Genomic DNA, 19436 nt, shown 5'->3' on the forward strand with positions numbered 1-19436 from the left:
GCCCCAATGCACAGACAAGACTACAAATCTTGAGGCTGGACTCTGGAAATGAAGAGCTGACCTCTCAGAACTGGAACTCCTTGCTTTGCCTAGAGAACACACCCTCTTCTAGGGCCAGGAATAGACTCTACCAGCCCTCAAATCCTGTTTTCTCCTGTAAAACCGTAGTCTATAATTTACGTGTCACAATTTCGAGAAGCAACAGTGAAGGGTTGTTCCTTGCTCAAGTACAGCTCTCAGTAATTTGTCTTTCTCCAGGTTTAGACCGGTTTAGCTCAATTAACTTCACTGGGTTTCCCTTTGCATTTACAGTGGAGTGGGGAGAAGAATCAATCCTGGCGTGAGGTTTGCCAGAGAACGACGTAAGCAGAGTTCAAACAGAGCCTAAAAGAAGGAGAAGAAAAGGTCCTGAAAGGAAAACGTTCCCCTCAAATAGAAACAACTTCTCTTTGAAAGCAGCGATCCACTTTAAATAGCAAGCAGCCTAGAGTTATTTAATTGAGTGTTCTCTGGGTCAAGAGAAAGTTCTACCTATTAAGCAAAGCAGCCAAGATCTACTCTCCATAACTTGCTCTTTTTCCAAAGTACAAAAGGGTTTTGAACGGAGTCCATTTTAGAGCAAACTTTACAAGAGTCTTTGCATAGAACATTCAGTGGGAAGAAAAGATTCGTCATGGAGCCAGCAGAAACTGTACAAAGAATAAAGGGAGAAGGTTTACCAATACAAATTAAATATTCTGCCTTGGGCTGTGTACACACCAAGTATCCAAAGCATATTCAAAATGGCCTGCAAGGAACCTGTGGGGATTGTAGTTTTCCCTCATCAGAACTACAAACAGGATTCTTGGGTTGTGGGGGGGGGGTTGCTTTTAACGTGTGGTGTTTTTGCAGCCTTGCCCCTCTGATTTACAAGGACAGAGAGTTATTCAAAGCTTGTTATAACGGCCCTGTGTTCAACAAGTACAGTCTTCCTTGCACTGAGATGCAATGAGCAGTACTGTTTCACCTGTTGAATTTCTGGCTACTGTGCAGCTCGTAAGGGCACAGCCAAAAAAACCCTAAAAAGTGGCAATTATTTTACCTACTTATTTTTACGAATGGTATTCATTACATCAGTCAGTCTGCCTCATGAGTCATTACTCTTTGCCAAGTTTTTCTTTTCCTGTGGGTCTCATGTGTTACGGCCCCTTCAGATTTTACAGTACTCCCTTGTGACTTCCCAGTCTTAGCACATCATGCTGCTCTTTACTGAGGAAAAAGTAGCAGTCCTGCACTGAGGGGAATATTGCCAGTCATGGGATCATCTTTTATTTGTAAATCATAGGGCAGTGGTTGGCAACGCAGTCTTTCTTTCTTTCTTTCTTAGCTTATATGCGTACACACACACACCACTTAGCCAGACTAAAAGGCTGAATCATCAGTTCAGCAGATACCAGGGGTGTTAAGGATTTTGGAGTGTCTTTATTCATTTTAAATTGGTTCTAATAAAAGTCTGAAGTGCCAGGAGGGAGATGTATTTCTTCTTTTCTGGGTTGTTGTTTTTAACCATTTGCTTGGGCATGTCGAATTGAGGGAAGATTAACTGTGTAGTCAAGAGGCCCTGATCTACAGGCTTACTCTACAACCATCAAAACTGGTCCAAAAGAAAGCTTAGCAACCAGGTCACAAACAGCAAATAAAACCCAATTAACCGGGCACTTCTATTTCTCCTAGGTTTCCTTCATTGCAGTAGGTCATCTTTCTCCATGTACTACAGTTGAGAATTTGCTTCCCCCTTTTTCTTCCTTCTCATAGAAAATGTAGCACTGCTGGCAAGCTTGCATGTTGCAAACGTCATTGTGGGCCTCACTTAAAAACACTGACAAATTTTGGTATCTGGTTACCACCAACCAAGTTCTCTTATGATGTCATCCTATAATATCAAATCATTTAATCACATCCTGGAGTATGTAATAAGAAGTATAAGAATTAAAAGTAAATTATTATAAATTAGTTTGGAGATGGTATTTAACACCAGTTAGGTTAAATCAAATAAACAAGGAATATTCGGTGTTATGTTAGAGGGGATGCCAGGAAACAGGGAATTATGTTCACATGTGGTGGGAGTGTAAATATGTACAATTTTTTGGGCAAAGGTTGTTTAAGGAGATAACAGAAATCACTGGGTTAAAGCTGGCCAAAAGTCCAGAGGTAGCATTATTATCAATTTATGATGAGGTGGAAGGTTCACAGGCTATGAAGGACTTGTTCACAAATTTATTGACAGCAGCACAAATTATTATAGCTAGGAAGTGGAAGGGGCAAGCAGAATATAAAATGGAAGAATGGTATAAAGAGGTGTGAGATATAGCTGATAATGATAATATGTGCCATTAAGGTAAGATGGGGAATATGTAGCAGAAATTATTTTGAGGATATACAGAGGGTGTTTGTGCAATTTGTACTGTTAAAATGGAAAGGGGTCAAACCAGTGCAAGAGGTGTTGATATTTTGGGAGGTTGGATAGTTACAGTGGAACGGTCTCGGTGTTGGGGTGCACATTTTTATTCTTATTTATTTATGGTTACTTTCTCAAAATAAAAAATAAAATAAAGAAAAGAAAAGACAGTGAAGTGTTCTGTGTCATAAAACAAGCCAACCATGTTGTGACGATGCCTAAAACAGTGTCACCTTTTCTGTAGCCAAGGGGGAAGATTCAGCTGCTGCAGGAATAAATCAGCCACCTGTCTTTGCATTTCAAGCTCACCCAGCCATGCTCTTATAGCAGGCTTGTTTCACTTCTCACCCCTGGGACACAATAAGCAGAGCTCTGGTGACAAACTCTTCGGACCTTAAGTTATTCCTTAAAGACTCTTCGTTCTTGTGAAATGGAACCAGTTACCTGTAGGGATAGTGGGATCTGCTTTGCCAGTGATACTGGCAGTCCCAATCCTGTGAAAGCCCTTCACCAGGGATGGGTATCCTCTGGCCCTCCAAACCTTTCTGACTCTCTGTAGGCCACAGCCCTCACCAACCCAGCTTTGCACCCTCCTTGAGTGCCTTTGCCTGGCATAGAAATATGACAAATCAAATCAACCCCTGATATTGTGTCATGGAGTGGCTGGATCTAGAGGAGTGTTGAGAGGCACCAGCCATGGAGTCCTCATGGGAAGAAGAGCCTGGGGATTGGTGGTAGCAGGACGACGGGTGGTCAGAGATGGGAAGAGAAGACTGGGAGGAGCAGGTGGTGCCATAAGCAGGGGAGGTAACAGGGTTTAGTGAGCAAGCAGAGTTGGTGGCAGAGGACAGTTCAGGATCTGAGGCAGAAGATGGGGATGGAGAGGTGTGGTGCCAGGAGACACGGAGGAAGAAGAAGCCAGGGAGTCTCCCCTCCTGCTGCACCCAGCTCCCCTCCCTGGTGATCTCCCAGAACAGGCAGAGATATGAAGAGGGCAGAACAGAAGTCAGTTGTGTGCAGGCGCCTCTTCCTCTAGCATGGAAAAAGACCACATGTTTGGTAAGTTTGGTAAGTTAGAAATGGATTACTTACAAACTCTCCCAAAGTTAGGTTCATGTGCTTTTCCATACAGCATTCAGAAAACACAGGCAGTTGCAACTTGAGGAAAGTTCCTGAATTATTGGTATAGAACACAAGAATGGCAGCTAAGCTGGAGAAGGCTGGAGGAGAACAAAATGCTTGATTACCTAGTTCCTCCCAAGATGAGGCAAGTGGACATAGCTGAGCCTGGCAAGACAGCTTACTCAATGGTATCACCCCCTTCATGTGTTAATCAGACTTAAGCATGTTCGTTATTATGAAGCTGGTTATTCCACAAAGATCACTGCAGCTTTTATAGGTAAAGGTAAATGGACCCCTGACCATTAGGTCTAGTCATGGCCAACTCTGTGGTTGTGGCGCTCATCTCGCTTTATTGGCCGAGGGAGCTTCCGGGTCAAGTGGCCAGCATGACTAAGCCGCTTCTGGTGAACCAGAGCAGCTCATGGAAACGCCGTTTACCTTCCCACTGGAGCGGTACCTATTTATCTACTTGCACTTTGGCGTGCTTTCAAACTGCTAGGTTGGCAGCGCCACCCACATCCCGCAGCTTTTATAACATGGGTTAAAATCAGTGCAGTTTTGAAAGATCCAGTCCATTATTCCATTATCTTTATTCAAAATTGCATCCAATTGTAACCAGACACAGACAAAGGCCTTCTCCTTGATCTCAGGAAGTACCATGCAATGTTTGGTTAAGATTGCTATGCATCTGGACATCACTTAAGCTAACAGACAAGCCCATTCCCCAAACACCTAGTAGTTGATTTGGAGAGCCCGTTTAATTTCTGTGAACTGCTTTGAGCACAGATGTGTTTATGTAAAATGCAGGATATATATAAACCTGACCATGTCTTTGCTTCCCTATCTCAAGAAGAAGACTGGACTTGATGTCCTACAAGATCCTTTCTGTGATACTATGCTTCTGTTATGCGCTGTAATTCATTTTATTTAGCTTTAGGCTAATATGCTGCTGCACTGACAATTACTCACATGCCTTCAGCTCTAACAGCAACCTCCCTCTTTCTACTAGCATTTTTAAAGGATGAAACCAATTCACCCTCACAGTTGCACTCACTGGCATATGATGGGTTCCTCCAGACAACCTATTTATTGCGCATCCATCCTGATTTGCTTACACAGTGCTTAGATTCTATCTGATCTTTATTAAGACTTCGTTCTGATTTGTTTGCAGAACCCGGCATTTTCCCATTTCCCCTATGAAAAAGAAATGATGTGCATGTGCTCTGTGTGTGTGTGTGTGCGCGCATGCGTGTGCATGTGCACATGAGAGAGACCTTGCATGTCAAGCTGTCTGGTCCTTATTCTGCCATGCTTTCACTAATACATGCATACATAATTTTACTTGTATACCGCCTTTCCATAGTTCAAACCATGCTTAAGGCAGCATGCCACATAAAAAGCACATGATTACAACATAACAAAAGTAGTCATAAACAATAAAGAAAACAGCAAAAAGTGCATAACCAAACTGAACAATTTTCACATAAATCATAATAACTAAAATAAAGAGTAAAAGAATAATTTCAATAACAGCAACAACCCACTCCCCAACAAAAACCCCTAACGACACCCCAGCCCAAGAGCCTGTTCAGCAGCCTCAGCTTTTGTAGCTGGAGTCAGTCCGGGCCCCGCTCTCCCAGCCCAGGTGGAAAAAGGCCTGCAAGGCAGGGAGTGGGTCTTTCAGGACTTGTAGCCTGCAGTGTAAGAATAATAGAAAACACTGATTTGGCCAAGGCGCTACATTGCAGTTCCACATTGGAGAAATGTGATGGACCTTAGGTGTCTAACAGTCCATCCATTAAAAACAAACAAACCCCAGTATTAGAGTTTGCACAGGATGGGAATGGATATTTATCCTTCTCAAATAATGCTGATATATATCTTTCTTCAACCCAGCTTCCAAGATCCTGGATAGGGATAGGAGCTTTCTAAACCTTAATTATAAAAGCTTTCTAATTTCTGTGGCTGCCAACTTCTATATTTGGCAAACAGCATGCTGAGAGGCAGGAACTAAGAAAATGAGATCACTGAATTTTAAATGATATACAGTTGTATTAAGAGTGTCAATATTTAATTTAATGAAAGCTTCTGTGACAGATTGTTCCCTACCTTTCAGGTTGCCAAGTTCCTCATTTGCTGCAGATTCTAGCACTGGTTGCGTTGAGAAAACTAGATTTTATATTCTGCGACACAGGGTTCATGGAGTGGTAGGCTCTTCGATTCTGTTAATGGCAAAATGTTCCAGGGACAGCAAAACCCAGGTTTTGCATGGAGACTTGTGACATTTTGCAATATTTGCTTTGTTTACACATATACAAAGAGAGCCCAAGTGGAAGCTAGCAAGAGGCAGTTCTTTCAGGAAGCAGATCTACTACTCTACATCAGGGACTCAGCTATACAGCTGCAAATATACAGTGGTGCCCCGCAAGACGAATGCCTCGCAAGACGGAAAACTCGCTAGACGAAAGAGTTTTCCGTTTTGGAGGTGCTTCGCAAAATGAATCTCCTATGGGCTTGCTTTGCAAGACGAAAATGTCTTGCGAGTTCCTGCGGGTTTTTTCCCCTCCCCCCCCTTTTCTAAGCCGCTAAGCTGCTTATCAGCTGATCCGATCAGCCGATAAGCCGCTTAAAGCCGCTAAAAGCCGCTAATAGCGCTAATCCGCTAATCCGTCAATGGGCTTGCTTCGCAAGACGAAAAAACCGCTAGACGAAGAGAATCACAGAACGGATTCTTTTCGTCTTGCGAGGCACCACTGTAATGTTTCAAGTGCATTATACCCTAGAGGGCACTGGTGAGCTAATGACAAATTCCATATATATATTACAACGTTGTTTTTTTAAAAAAAAGCATTTTCACAATGTTTTTTTAATATATATGTCTGTGTAGATCCACTCCAAATCCCCAGAGAGTGAGATTTCTGAACTTTCCCTAACCTGGTACTCCCCAAGAGTTTTGGACTACAACTCCCATCTGCCCTATCCAGCATGACTCATGGTGAAGGGTCATGGGAGCTGTAGTTGAGGCAGGCTGCTACATCACTGAGATGCTCCCAGTTTTCAGCTCTCTGGTCCCATCTGTGAACTGCAGTTTAGCCATCGCAGTTCTCAAGATCCTTAGGGAGAAACCGCATGCTTTGAATGCGACTTAAATGTACAGGGTGGATGGCACCTTTCTCTAGTTTCTGACTCGGAAAATTGCTGTTTCTTCTTCACACACGGTCTGCCAAGCGCAACACGCAGCCACAGATTAACTGCGAATCCATGGGCGATCCACAGCCATGAAGAAACATTCACCAGCTTTTGCCTAAACCCCAGAGTCCGGTTAGGCATTAGGACAGCAAAACCACAACCACCAGTTCCACCTCCTATACGTAAATAGATAGGAGATTGTTGGGAGAAGAATGAGTTCTGCCACTCTTTATTGGTTGCGGGGATACAAGGGGAGGAGGAGACTAAAAAGAAAGACACCAAAGGACAACAGTGTGTATGTGTATAGTTAAATGGAGGAGAAGAAGAGGAGTTTGGATTTGATATCCTGTTTTAACACTACCCTAAGGAGTCTCAAAGTGGCTAACAATCTCCTTTTCCCTTCCTCCCCCACAACAAACACTCTGTGAGGTGAGTGAGACTGAGAGACTTCAGAGAGATGTGAGACTAGCCCAAGGACACCCAGCAGTTGCATGGGGAGGAGTGGGGAATCGAACCCGGTTCACCAGATTACGAGTCCACTGCTATTAACCACTACACCATACCAGTGGAAAAATTTGGGGTAGAAGTCAAGAACCCTGCTCAGCAAAATAAGCCAGAGGGCCCAACAAAGACTTCATGGCTGGCTTGCTACATTTTAAAAGTGAATGAATACATATAAAACACCCTTCCTCAATAAGAGGATTAAGATAAAAACCAAATAAAACAAAACCTACATACAGCAACAGTGTTTTGTGTTCTGTAGGCTCCTATGATGTAAGTAATGGGCCCCGCCTGCTAACCTGCTCCCAAAATATTACCCGGTTTGCTCATTTCTATATATAGGGTGCCTACATTCTGCATGTGCAAATGGCTTTAGATATCTATTAGGTCCGTAAATTACCATATATTCAACACAAAAAACAGTGACAATTTGTTGTTGACAAAGGACAGCTGGACATATAAAGGGCCCCATTACCTTCAGTAGCTTAGGGCCTCATCAAACCTGAATCCAGCCCTGAACCTGACATTATCTAACTGCATCATTGGTTAGGTGCCAGCACTGGCGTTTTCACAGTGCAACTCTGAGCACGTGCAAGAAGTATGCCCTACTCATACTATGTGTGGTGGGATTTACTCTCAAGGAAGGAACTTTAGGATTGCAGCCCTAATCTACAGGTAGGCACGAGCACTCCTGCTCAGGGCTTTCAGAAGGTGGTGAGAGAGACTTTGGGTCAGAGTTGACCTTAACACAAGGGCTCCTAACTTTTGTCATAGGCTGGATCTAGACACATCAAAGAAGTGTTTCAGTTAAACGCGTTGCAAACTTTGCATGAGAAATCGGGTTAGCAAAAGCAGAACTCCACAGCACCATCTGGTGTCACGGTGTTAGAATGCATAAACAACGCATATAAAGCGCTTTTTCTTTGCCAATGTAGCTGAGTCCATAGTGAGGCTTCCTAAAGATGCATCCTGTGCTTTGATTGGAGGATAGAGGGGACCCTGGGAATTGCATAATTTGCTGAGAGTAGATCCCACCACTTTTCTGCCTGCAATAGTTTAATGACAGGCTTGTCAAGTCCACCTCCCTCCAAACTATCATAGCTCTACACAACATGCCAGTAAAAGGTAGGTAAAAGTGTTTGAAACTGATCCTTTGCTGTTGTCAATCATTCTGTGGATTCTTGAAGCATGAGTAGCCCTGTTTTTCTTTCCTGTATTTGATTGTTTTCCTACCCGTGACAGAATTGCACGGGGGATGTAGCAGCGCTGGGTGCAAGGATTTAGAGGCAGAAAATAAGAGAGAGACTAGCCAAGCTGGCTGGATAATGTAAAATTTACAAGCTGGTCAATTTAATGTTACTACTAAGTATTAAGCTCAATGAAAACTACAGTGGTACCTCAGGTTAATTACTTAATTCATTCCAGAGGTCTGTTCTTAACCTGAAACTGTTCTTAACCTGAAGCACCACTTCAGCTAAAGGGGCCTCCTGCTGCCACCACGCCGCCGGAGCCTGATTTCTGTTCTTATCCTGAAGCAAAGTTCTTAACCTGAAGCACTATTTCTGGGTTAGCAGCGGCTGTAACCTGAAGCGTATGTAACCCGAGGTACCACTGTACTTTGGAGGCAACAAAACAAGAGCTTGAAGACTGACCTGCTGTCGGTTTCTCCTCTTTCTGCCTGCTTGGTTGATCTGCTTGTTCTCTATGAACATATGGAAGGGAGCTCGCTAGCAGACCATACAAGCAATAAAACAACTCATTATAAGCTGCTGCACCTGTCTGAACGCTAAACCAAAAGGGGTACAATGGCACTTTCAGTAAATGTGAAAATGTGTCCCTAATGGAGGTAACAGACCAAGAATGATTCCACAGGGCAATTTATTGTGGGCTCAATGCTGCTCATGACAGGAAGATTTTCCCCCCAGGGTCCACATGTTGTCATCTTCATAGAAACACCATACATTTTCTTTGCTTAATCTAGGTTTTCCCTTACCATGGAAAGTCTGATAAGTACAAACCTGCTTTACACCTGTACTCACTGCTAGTCTGGAAGCTCCTTAGTTCTCCTGTCCTGTAATAAAAGAGCTCATTTTTGTTTTTGACTTGAGACAAGCATGCAAACAAACACAAGAAAACCCTGATTGTTGCCTTGCTGGCCTTCAAATGAGCAGTTGCAACCATGTGGGTAGGGAAATAGAATCATAGAATCATAGAGTTGGAATAGACCACAAGGGCCATCGAGTCCAACCCCCTGCCAAGCAGGAAACGAAATGGGCTAGATCTCCATCACTTGCCCAAGTCAAGAGTGTCAGCCTTATGCTGGAATCCTAAATATACAGTACTTTTACTAGGGATTGAGCCCTATTGAGCTAAGTGAGGCTTCAGAGTAAACCTGCTTACAATTCTAATATTAGACATTTTTGGAAGACCTGAAATTATGCCCTGTTGCTAGGAATGCCGCTCATCTGAAAAGAAAGCAAAACAAAACAAATGAATGAGTGACAGGCAACAGATGAAGACATCCTGCCTATGGGACGTCTCTCTTATCCCATCCCCCAATCTTCATTAAGGCTGTGTCTTCACTATCAACCAGGCTGTTCTTTTTCACAAATCAGATCTAAGCCGGCTTGGTGGGGAAAACACATCAAAATGCAATATTACATGAGAAGCAACAGGATAGATGTGGATTGTGGTTAACATTGTGCCTACATTGCTTCCCAAACCAATGGTGGAAGGGCCCTGGAATACAAAATAAACAGGAATCATATCCATGAGTTCACTGGCTCCCTCTGAATGTGGCCGTCTACGATCATTATGCTGGCATGTTTCAGAAATGGAGCTACTTTCTCCAAATATACCCTCAACAGTCCATTTGGATTCTGCCAGCTGCTTAGCACTGCCAGCTCCAAAAGGTATAGAAATAATAATAAAATAATAATAATAATAATAATAATAATAATAATAATAATAATAATCAGGCTTTGCTCTTTCGTCGCTACAAGTTTAGAAATGAACAAGCTGGATACTTCCAGCAGCCAGTTCTTTTGTAGTCCCATTTTGTGGGGCTGTGGGGAGGAGTCGCTATGAAATACTTCGGCAAATGTTTCATCTTTACTCATCTCGCATTCTTTCTGGGTGGGGCAGGGTTTGCACAGCAGGGCTATGAATAGATTGGTACGTGGTTGCAGAATTGATTCAAAAATCCCTTTATTAGAACAAAGGTCCGTCTACTCTGGTTCTCTGGCTTCAGCAGTGACTACTACACAGATGCCCCACAGTGACTTGCCGAAGCTTCCTGGGGTTTGCGAAGGAGGCGCCAGGCTCCTTTAATACTTTAATACAGTCAAATCTTGGTTCCCAAACGCCTCCATTTTGGAACGTTTCAGCTCCCAAACACTGAAACCCTGGAAGTAAGTGTTCTGGTTTTCAACCGTTTTTCGGAAGCTGAATGTCCAACGCAGCTTCTGCTTGAGTGCAGGAAGCTCCTGCAACCAATCAGAAGCCACGCCTCGGTTGCCAAACATTTTGGAAGCCGAACAGGCTTCCGGAACGGATTATGTTCGACAACCGAGGTTTGACTGTACTGTAATTTACCAGAACATTTAGGGAGACTAGCCTAGTCCCCTAGTCCACTGACCACACACCACTGGTGTTGCTAGCCCCATGCTGTGGAACACTCTTTCAGCTGAGGTTCAGCAGGCAACATCACTCTGGACTTGCCAGCATCTCCTGAGTTTCTTTTTACCCCTGTGCAGTTGCTGAAAAAATTATTGGATATCCAGTCATTTTAACGATGGTTTAGTACTGTTTCTAATTGCTGTATGCTGATATTTTATATTTATATTGCTGTATGCTGATATTTTATGAGAGATCAGCGTATCAATACTTTTCTGAAGCAATCAGAGCTTCTGAACTAATGCCAGTGGCTCCATTTGGTTTGTGAAAGACATATTTATTAATAGACATATTTTCCATGAATTTGTCCTGATCGTTTTATTTTGAAACATGCCATCTGATGGGGGTCATCACTCTGAAAGTGAATTTTGAAAAGCTTGTTACACATTCTTTGTGATGAATCGTGTATGAGCACTTTTAGGGCTAACATTTGATTACAAATGTTTTAGACGATTCATCATCTGCTCTTTAAATTTAAGCAAGTAGGCATTGCATCAATTTCTCAATAGAGAGGGTGGTTTTTTGGGGTGGGGTGCGGTGGGGAGAACCTGAGATATAACTTCCAGTGTAATTACCTAAAGCTGTGTAATTAACCAAAACAAACAGACATGGACCACTCATGGTTTGAAGGTGGAGAAATGCTCTCAGGATAGTACCTTCCAGATACGCCAGGAATAAGCCATGGGGCACATGTTCCATGAATGTATGTTACATTAATTAGCACTGTTATGCTTCTCAATTGTTTCATGCTAGTGAAGTACTTAATTTAATGAAAATTGATCCTTAATGAATTAGATAGGCACGATCTCTGGTGTTAAATTAGATTCTCCCCCCAGTGACTGCTGCTGGGTTGCAACCCACACTGTTAGATGAAGAGAGTCTGAGCTATTCTAATTTAACGAAGCAATTAGAGGTGGCAGACAGAGGCAGTAAGGGTGATGAATGACACCCTTCCAATGCCTAGCAAAGGCTATGGTCAAGTTCGTCATTTCTAATCTACCTTGGTTGTATTGCCTTCCATTGCTCAACAGTTTCTATGCCGCAGCAGCTGGCATGTTTGCCAAAAAGCAACGTACGTACTGTACAACTTAATATGAAAGCAATAATTTCAAACCATTTGAGCTGAATATAGAACATCATTGTGAAAATAAACTCAGGTGGGCTAGAGTCCCAAATAGACTAGTGCATAGGAATTTATAGAGATGTCCCTGTCTAGAAAACTACACCAGAATCTAAACAGTGGTGGTGCCTACGAACAGTGATGACTGGTTCTCATTGAGACTGGTAAGGCAGAAGGCAGGGAGAGCCAACTAATTCTAGTTTCGTCCCATCATGATACTCCACATCCTCATATGACCTTAGTCAGTGGCTTCTTATCTCTCTCTCTTTTTTGCCAATTAATGTATATTCCTTTTCAAATTCATAACACATCAAAACCAAATCAAAATTATTTTAAGACATTTCTTTTCAAAACAGGTTTCCCACTCTGCTCCTCCACATGCAGCTGCTGGGTGACCTTGGGCTAGTCACACTTCTCTGAAGCCTCTCAGCCTCACTCACCTCACAGAGTGTTTGTTGTGGGGGAGGAAGGGAAAGGAGAATGTTAGCCGCTTTGAGACTCCTTCAGGTAGTGATAAAGCGGGATATCAAATCCAAATTCTTCTTCTTCTTTTTCTTCTCTCTCAGATATATTCCAATCCACCCCCTTTTACATGCTGCTTATTTTACAGATTTATCTCTAATTAACATCCTTTTTTAAAAAAAGCAAATTCCTCATCCTTTGTGGCTTCATAGCAATATTCAGTGCCTTTTTTCTGGTGGGATGCAGCGGGATACCCCTAAACATTTTGTGAATCTGAGTTTGGCCTCACTGAGGGACAGTATTTCAATATGAGTAGGAAAATGAGAGTACCCCTAAACTTTTTTTTTAATAGGAAAATAAAGCACTGTCAATATTGAGCAACAGAATGGGAGGGACAGAATGGATCCTTGAGGGATGCCACAAAATGGCTTTCAGAGATCAAGAGGTGAGACTGGCCCCCGATTTGCTGTGTAATCAACCGATCATTCCAACCTCTTTTGCATCTACAGTATTGCCCCAGTGTTCCATAACACGAACATTTAATTCCAAGAAATTAAGCAAAGGTGTGCAAGTAATCGTGTGTCAGCTCATCAAATGCACACAGATCTGATGGGGACAAACTATTCCAGCTGTACAAGCTTAAGGCCCCTGTTCTATTTTATAGGGAAGGATCCTTGATTAAGAGTATTAGCTGGGATACAGAGAGCATAAATTAAATCCAGCATTAGAAAACTAGGAGTAGCCAGGCATGCGGTCTTGGGATGTGAATTCACTCTCGGAAGATGCTCTGCCAAGTGCACGTAAAAGCTGAATACAGACAAAGCTCCGCGAATGCAACTTGTTAGTATTCAAACTTTTGCAGAACTATTAAGCTAGCGAAAGTTGTCTTCTTAACTCTACTGACCTGTTTGCCCGGTAGTGAATTGGGTTACTATTGCCCTCTACTGGTTAGAATGCCAAGCTTGCTCAGTAATAATTCCAAGTGTTGCTGCCATGTTAAAATGAAAAAAAATAATAATCATAGAAGCAAAGATAGCTCAACCTAATCAATCTCTCAAACCAGCGTAAGGGTTTTGTCCATTGTCTATGACTATCCAAAAGGTATTTCTTTACACAAAGGTCTTGGCACTTGGATATTATTATCTACAGCTAAGGAATCACTTTGCAGAAGAACCAGATATGCAAACTGGAGTAATAGCTGTTTGTTACAATAAACACAGTTTGATCATTTCTGTTATTTTACTCAAACCCTGGAGAATGGGTCCATACTGTAACTTACTTGGATGTCTTGGTGGCAGCAGTGCTATTTGTTTCTTCTCCCTGACTTTTCAGCATTTTGACTAGTAGTCATTTGCTACTAGTTTGTATGCTAGTGGTCTATTGCCCCAAACCACCCCAAACCCATAGGATGATAAGCAGTTGAAAAATACCATAAAGAAATGAAAATCCATCTGAGTTAGAGTGACCAGATGGAAAAGAGGACAGGGCTCTCGCACCTGTGTAAACCCCTGAAATTATCACTTCCACACAAATATTAAAGGTGTGGGACACAAATGGCACTGTGGTCTAAACCACTGAGCCTCTTGGGCTTGCCAATCAGATGGTCGGTGGTTTGAATCACCACGATGTGGTGAGCTCCTGTGGCTCTGTCCCAGCTCCTGCCAACCTAGCCGTTCGAAAGCAGGCCAGTGCAAGTAGATAAATAGGTACCGCTCCGGCGGGAAGGTAAACAGCATTTCCATGCACTCTGGAACTTATCACGGTCCTCTGTGCACCAGTAGTGGTTTAGTCATGCTAGCCACATGTCCCAGAATGCTGTCTGTGGACAAATGCCGGCTCCCTTGGCCTGAAAAGAGAGGCGAGTGCTGCACCCCATAGTTGCCTTTGACTAGACCTAACCGTCCAGGGGTCCTTTACCTTTACCTGTTAAAAGTCCTCTTTTTTTACCTGCCACTTTATTCTGAATGCCAGTGCCAGCCAAGGGCCTGTTTGTCCCAAAGCAAACTGTTGGTTTAGCAACTGCTGCTCAGTTAGATTCATGCAGCAAGGTGTGGGAAGAAGGAATACCAGTTGGGATTTGCATGTGGGCAGAGCCCTCTTGTGCTCAGGTCTGGCTTTGGGATTTCTCCCAGGCATCTGGTTGGCCACTGTGAAAACAGGGTGCTGGACTGGTTAAGCCATTGACCTGAGTAAGCAGGCTCCTATGCCCTTGTGTTCTTAATGTAAGTCCAGTTTGGCTGCTGATGCCATAACAGAACTGAAACTTGTATACGCAGAAAGTTTTGGTATTTATTCTTTGTAGTTTCCAGAAGGAATAGTAATTTTGGGAGACTGCTCATCACTGGAAGGTGACATATGGGTCAAAATTAAGTGATTAACTTTGTTGAATGGTCTCTTTAAATTTGAAGGTTCATTATTGTTCTACAAGATGTGTATTTCTTTAAGGGCCAGAGCAAATAACGTGACCTAGTTTTCCAGCTGTAAAGCAGTATAGCAGGTGCTGTTAAGTTGTGTTAATTAAGCTGTTGGGTATAGTATATAAAGAGCAGCACCTAGCTCTCTCGGTACCCTGGTGGAAGGGTCATGCTGATTGATATATTGTAAAAGGAGTTTTTGTTTTTGTTATTAAAACCTGGCAAAAGTTATTTTTACGTTCCTTGCAATGTGTGGTCTCCCCAGCACGCCTTCTGCAGCGCAATCAATTTGCAAATAGCCAACAAACTTAATCTCCATCAGAGTTTTCCCAGAGTTAACTCTGGCCAGATATTTTTTTTAAAAAAACAGTGGGGCCAAGCTGAATAAAAGTTAGAGGGGCCTAGTGGTAGTTTTGAATTTAAGAGGCCTGAGTTCATTTCATCTCAACTGTGAACTCTGAGTAACTCAAGGTGGTTTTCTCTAAAAAGGAAATAATAATGACTTATGTCACAAGGAGATTCCAGATGGATACGATACTGCCAGGAAAGCATTCTGACATTAAAAAGAAAAAGAAAAGTGTTGCATAGGGGGTTGATTAGCGTACTAAAACAATATGCTTTGAGAATTTTCTGCCATTTAAGAATAACTTTATTATTCACACCCCGCCCATCTGGCTGGGTTGCCCCAGCCACTCCCGGTGGATTCCTACACATATGAAAATATGATAAAACATCAAACATTAAAAACCTCCTGATACAGGGCTGCCTTCAGATGTATTCTAAAAGTTGTTACTTATCTCCTTGACATCTGATGGCAGGGCGTTCCACAGGGAGGGTGCCACTACCGAGAAGGCCCTCTGCCTGGTTGCCTGTAACTTCACATCTCACATTGTGGGAACTGACAGAAGGCGATTGGAGCCGGACCTCAGTGACTGGGCTGAAAAATGTGGGTGGAGATGCTTCTTCAGGTATATTGGGCTGAGGCCATTTGGGAAATTTATCATCAACTGATCTTGATGCTGCAGCAGTGCAATTTCCACAATGAGTAACAGGATAACCACAGTGCCTGTCTATATACAACTACACAGAAGTACATTGGAGCTCTTTCAAATGCCCCCCCCCCCCATTTTGGGGGATATTTATTAAATCCCCTTGATCTATGAATTCAGCATGAACTACTCTGGATGTAGACCTTCCCTCCTTTTCTGTGTATTTTACTTGTGATCTGTTGACTCAATTTTAGACTGAAATCTGAAAGAAGGGCAGCAAGCTGATTGTTCCCAGAGACATCTGTCACCCCGGACGCCAAGTGCTTCCTCCATCCACGAGATCTATCTGCCCTTCAAATGTCAAGCTAACCCACAGCCGGAGCATTGCATCAAAAGCAAGCAGCCTTTTTTTGAAACCTAGGCAACAGCCCAGAAGAAAAAAGGCCGCTTACCCGCTACATCTGTCTTACTAGGTGATTAAATCCCTTTCTCAGCAGATGATCCCCTATATAATCTGTACTTCTCACTATAATTCTAATACATGTGGGTGAATTGCATTGTGTGGGTGAACCGTAAGTGCCTGGCTATTGTTACGCAGTGTGTCTACAAGGCTGTGAATCACCTCTCTCTTTAGTGACACACACACTGCCCTAGATCTATGCATGCTCGCTTGAGGGGGGTGATGCATACGTCAGCCGGTGAGCAGGCTGCATCTCGCTCGGTTCCCTTGTGCCTTGAGACCAACCTAGAATCCACAAATGAGAAACATGCTTACACTGGAAGAGAAAACTGTCAAGATTAAAGAATGCGACCCAACTGTATCCGCAAAGCCTTTGGTGCTCTTTCCTTGCGCCTGTGCTATGCATTATGTTTCTTAGACACTTGAGAGAAAAGGAAAGCAACATAACTGGCAGAAATGACAAGAGTCTCCGTTTGGGTATGTTCATCTAACACGGCAAAGCAATTTCACTAATGTGGATGCTGGCCGACCAAACCTTCAGTGTTCGAAACAAGGATAATAAATGGCTTTCTTTGGCAAACACATTTGCAATGTATGGATGGTTTGGATACGAAGGCAGAAGGGGAAATGGGTACGAATTTGCCGCATCGGGGATGACAAATGTATGTCAGTTGGACATGCAAGTAGCATTATTCGGCACTGCAGAAATCTGCTGCTTTTCAACTCTGTTACTTAGAATAGCATGGAGGGGCTGTTGCCTGGTAGTAAAGCACATACAGTGGTACCTCGCAAGACGAATGCCTTGGAAGACGAAAAACCCGCAAGACGAAAGAGTTTTTCGTTTTTTGAGTTGCTTCGCAAGACGAATTTCCCTATGGGCTTGCTTCGCAAGACGAAAACGTCTTGCAAGTTTGTTTCCTTTTCTTAAAACCGCTTGAAGAGCTGCAGTTGCGACTTGACCGTGCTTCGCAAGACGAAAAATTCGCAAGACGAAAAAACTCGCAGAACGAATTAATTTCGTCTTGCGAGGCACCACTGTACACAGTTTGCATGCAGATGACCCCAGGTTCAGTCTTTGGTAGCTGGTGAACAAATCCTTGGCTAAACCCTGGAGAGCTTCTGTCAGTCAAAGTAGGCAATACTAAGCTAGATGGTGGTCTGGTCAGATATAAAGCAGCTTCCCTGTGTGGTATAGGAGAGCTGGTGTGGTGTAGTGGTTAAGAGCAGTGGACTCGTAATCTGGTGAACTGGGTTTGATTCCCCGTTCCTGCACATGCAGCTGCTGGGTGACCTCGGGCCAGTCACACTTCTCTGAAGTCTCTCAGCATCACTCTTCTCACAGAGTGTTTGTTGTGAGGGAGGAAGGGAAAGGAGATTGTTAGCCACTTTGAGACTCCTTAGGGTAGTGATAAAACAGGATATCAAATCCAAACTCCTCCTCCTCCTCCTCCTCCTCCTCTTCTTCTTCTTCTTCCCATATTCCCAAAGAAGGTGATTTAAAAACATGTCTCATATCTTAATGGGGGGCAATATGCAAAAAATTGCCATAACATATACAGTGGTACCTCGGGTTACATATGCTTCAGGTTACAGACTCCGCTAACCCAGAAATAGTGCTTCAGGTTAAGAACTTTGCTTCAGGATGAGAACAGAAATCGTGCTCTGGAGGCACGGCGGCAGCAGGAGGCCCCATTAGCTAAAGTGGTGCTTCAGGTTAAGAACAGTTTCAGGTTAAGAACGGACCTCCGGAACGAATTAAGTACTTAACCTGAGGTACCACTGTATAGGAAATAGCAGAAATAGCTGAGAAGAATTCCTAGATTTCTGTCAGCCACAAGATTTTGCAAGCTGGTGTCTGGACTATGATATTCATGACCCAACTTGCCTTCCTTCATGACCAGTCTTTCTGTGTCATTGATTTTTCCTCCTGGGAATTTTTGGTTTTTTACTCAGGCCCATCCCTCTTTTTGCAATAAGAAAGTGCAGTGGAATTATTGGTAGGGCTGGGGTTTTAGCCACATTGGGAAACGCGTGCCCTTTTTCATGTGGTGCAGTGATTTGCACGCTTTCTCTATATAGGTTAATAGATGTGCATTGTGAACTATGGGTTCCGTCTCTGCTTCCTGTATACCCACGTTGGGTCCTCTCTGTCTTGCATTTTATGAATGCACTAAGGTCAAGCAAATCAGGGCACATCCTCTTGGGAAATATCTATCTATTGTTGAGAATTCCAGCATTTGTTACCCAGACATGAACAAGAGAGCCTGTTCTCAGCCAGGGAACACTGGCATATGGTCTTTCAGAATGAATTACATTTGTTGCGGAGGGAAGTTTTCCGAGTTCCCATTTGACAGGGAATAAAATTGAGGTTTTCTTGCTGGCGTTCTGCGAAGGCAATATGAACCACGACCTTTGGATACTCAAGGTCGGCTGTCTTTGTTTTGTGCGGCAAGCTTCGAAGCAGCATTCTTTATGGCAGAAATGAGGTCACTGTGTCTCTCTGGGTTTTTTTGGTTTTGTTTTTCTTACGAAGAAGCTGCTCGGCAAGCCTGCTCATCTCCTCTTTTCAGTCCCTTTGGGGTATATGTCGTCTTGGATCAGTGAATGCAGAAGTTAATTTAGCATGATGGTGCTCTCTGCTTCCCACTCTCATCTCTCCACCTTTCCTCTCCTCAGAAAACTTTCTAAGAATACCCTTTTGTGTATTGCTCTCTTCCCCCACCCGCCTGCACCACTTTTTGTTGACCTCAGCAACAAACACGGTGGTTAACTGAAGAAACATTTTTGTTAACGAATATATGAAACTAGTTAGATTGTTGGGCATAGAGCTGGGACTCTTTGGTTCAAATCTCTGGGCTGCCTCAGAAGTTATTGACTTACCTTCAGCCAGTCACTCTCTCTCTCCTCCTAACCCAGGAGTCACCAACCTTTCTATGCCTGTGGCCACATTTGGATTTCTGAGAGAGTGTTCTGGGTTCCACCCTTTCTTGTCACTTTTCTCCCCCTTCTCCCAGATCAGCTCCCACCCACCTGCCAACTGAGAGAGGCAGAAAGAGAGAAAGCACAT

The 19436-nt window shown here is 43.3% G+C and overlaps 1 long non-coding RNA gene across 1 annotated transcript; it reads left to right on the top strand.

Annotated features, from left to right (window-relative positions):
- Positions 1 to 12899: 12899 nt before the first annotated feature.
- On the top strand, positions 12900 to 16738 carry LOC310707564. The gene is made up of 2 exons (XR_014526584.1): positions 12900 to 12951; positions 16164 to 16738. It is a non-coding gene; the product is annotated as an uncharacterized lncRNA (long non-coding RNA).
- The last annotated feature ends 2698 nt before the right edge of the window (positions 16739 to 19436 follow it).

This window comes from Podarcis liolepis, assembly GCF_965112155.1.
Source record: "Podarcis liolepis genome assembly, chromosome: 5".
In the NCBI taxonomy this organism is placed as follows: domain Eukaryota; kingdom Metazoa; phylum Chordata; class Lepidosauria; order Squamata; family Lacertidae; genus Podarcis; species Podarcis liolepis.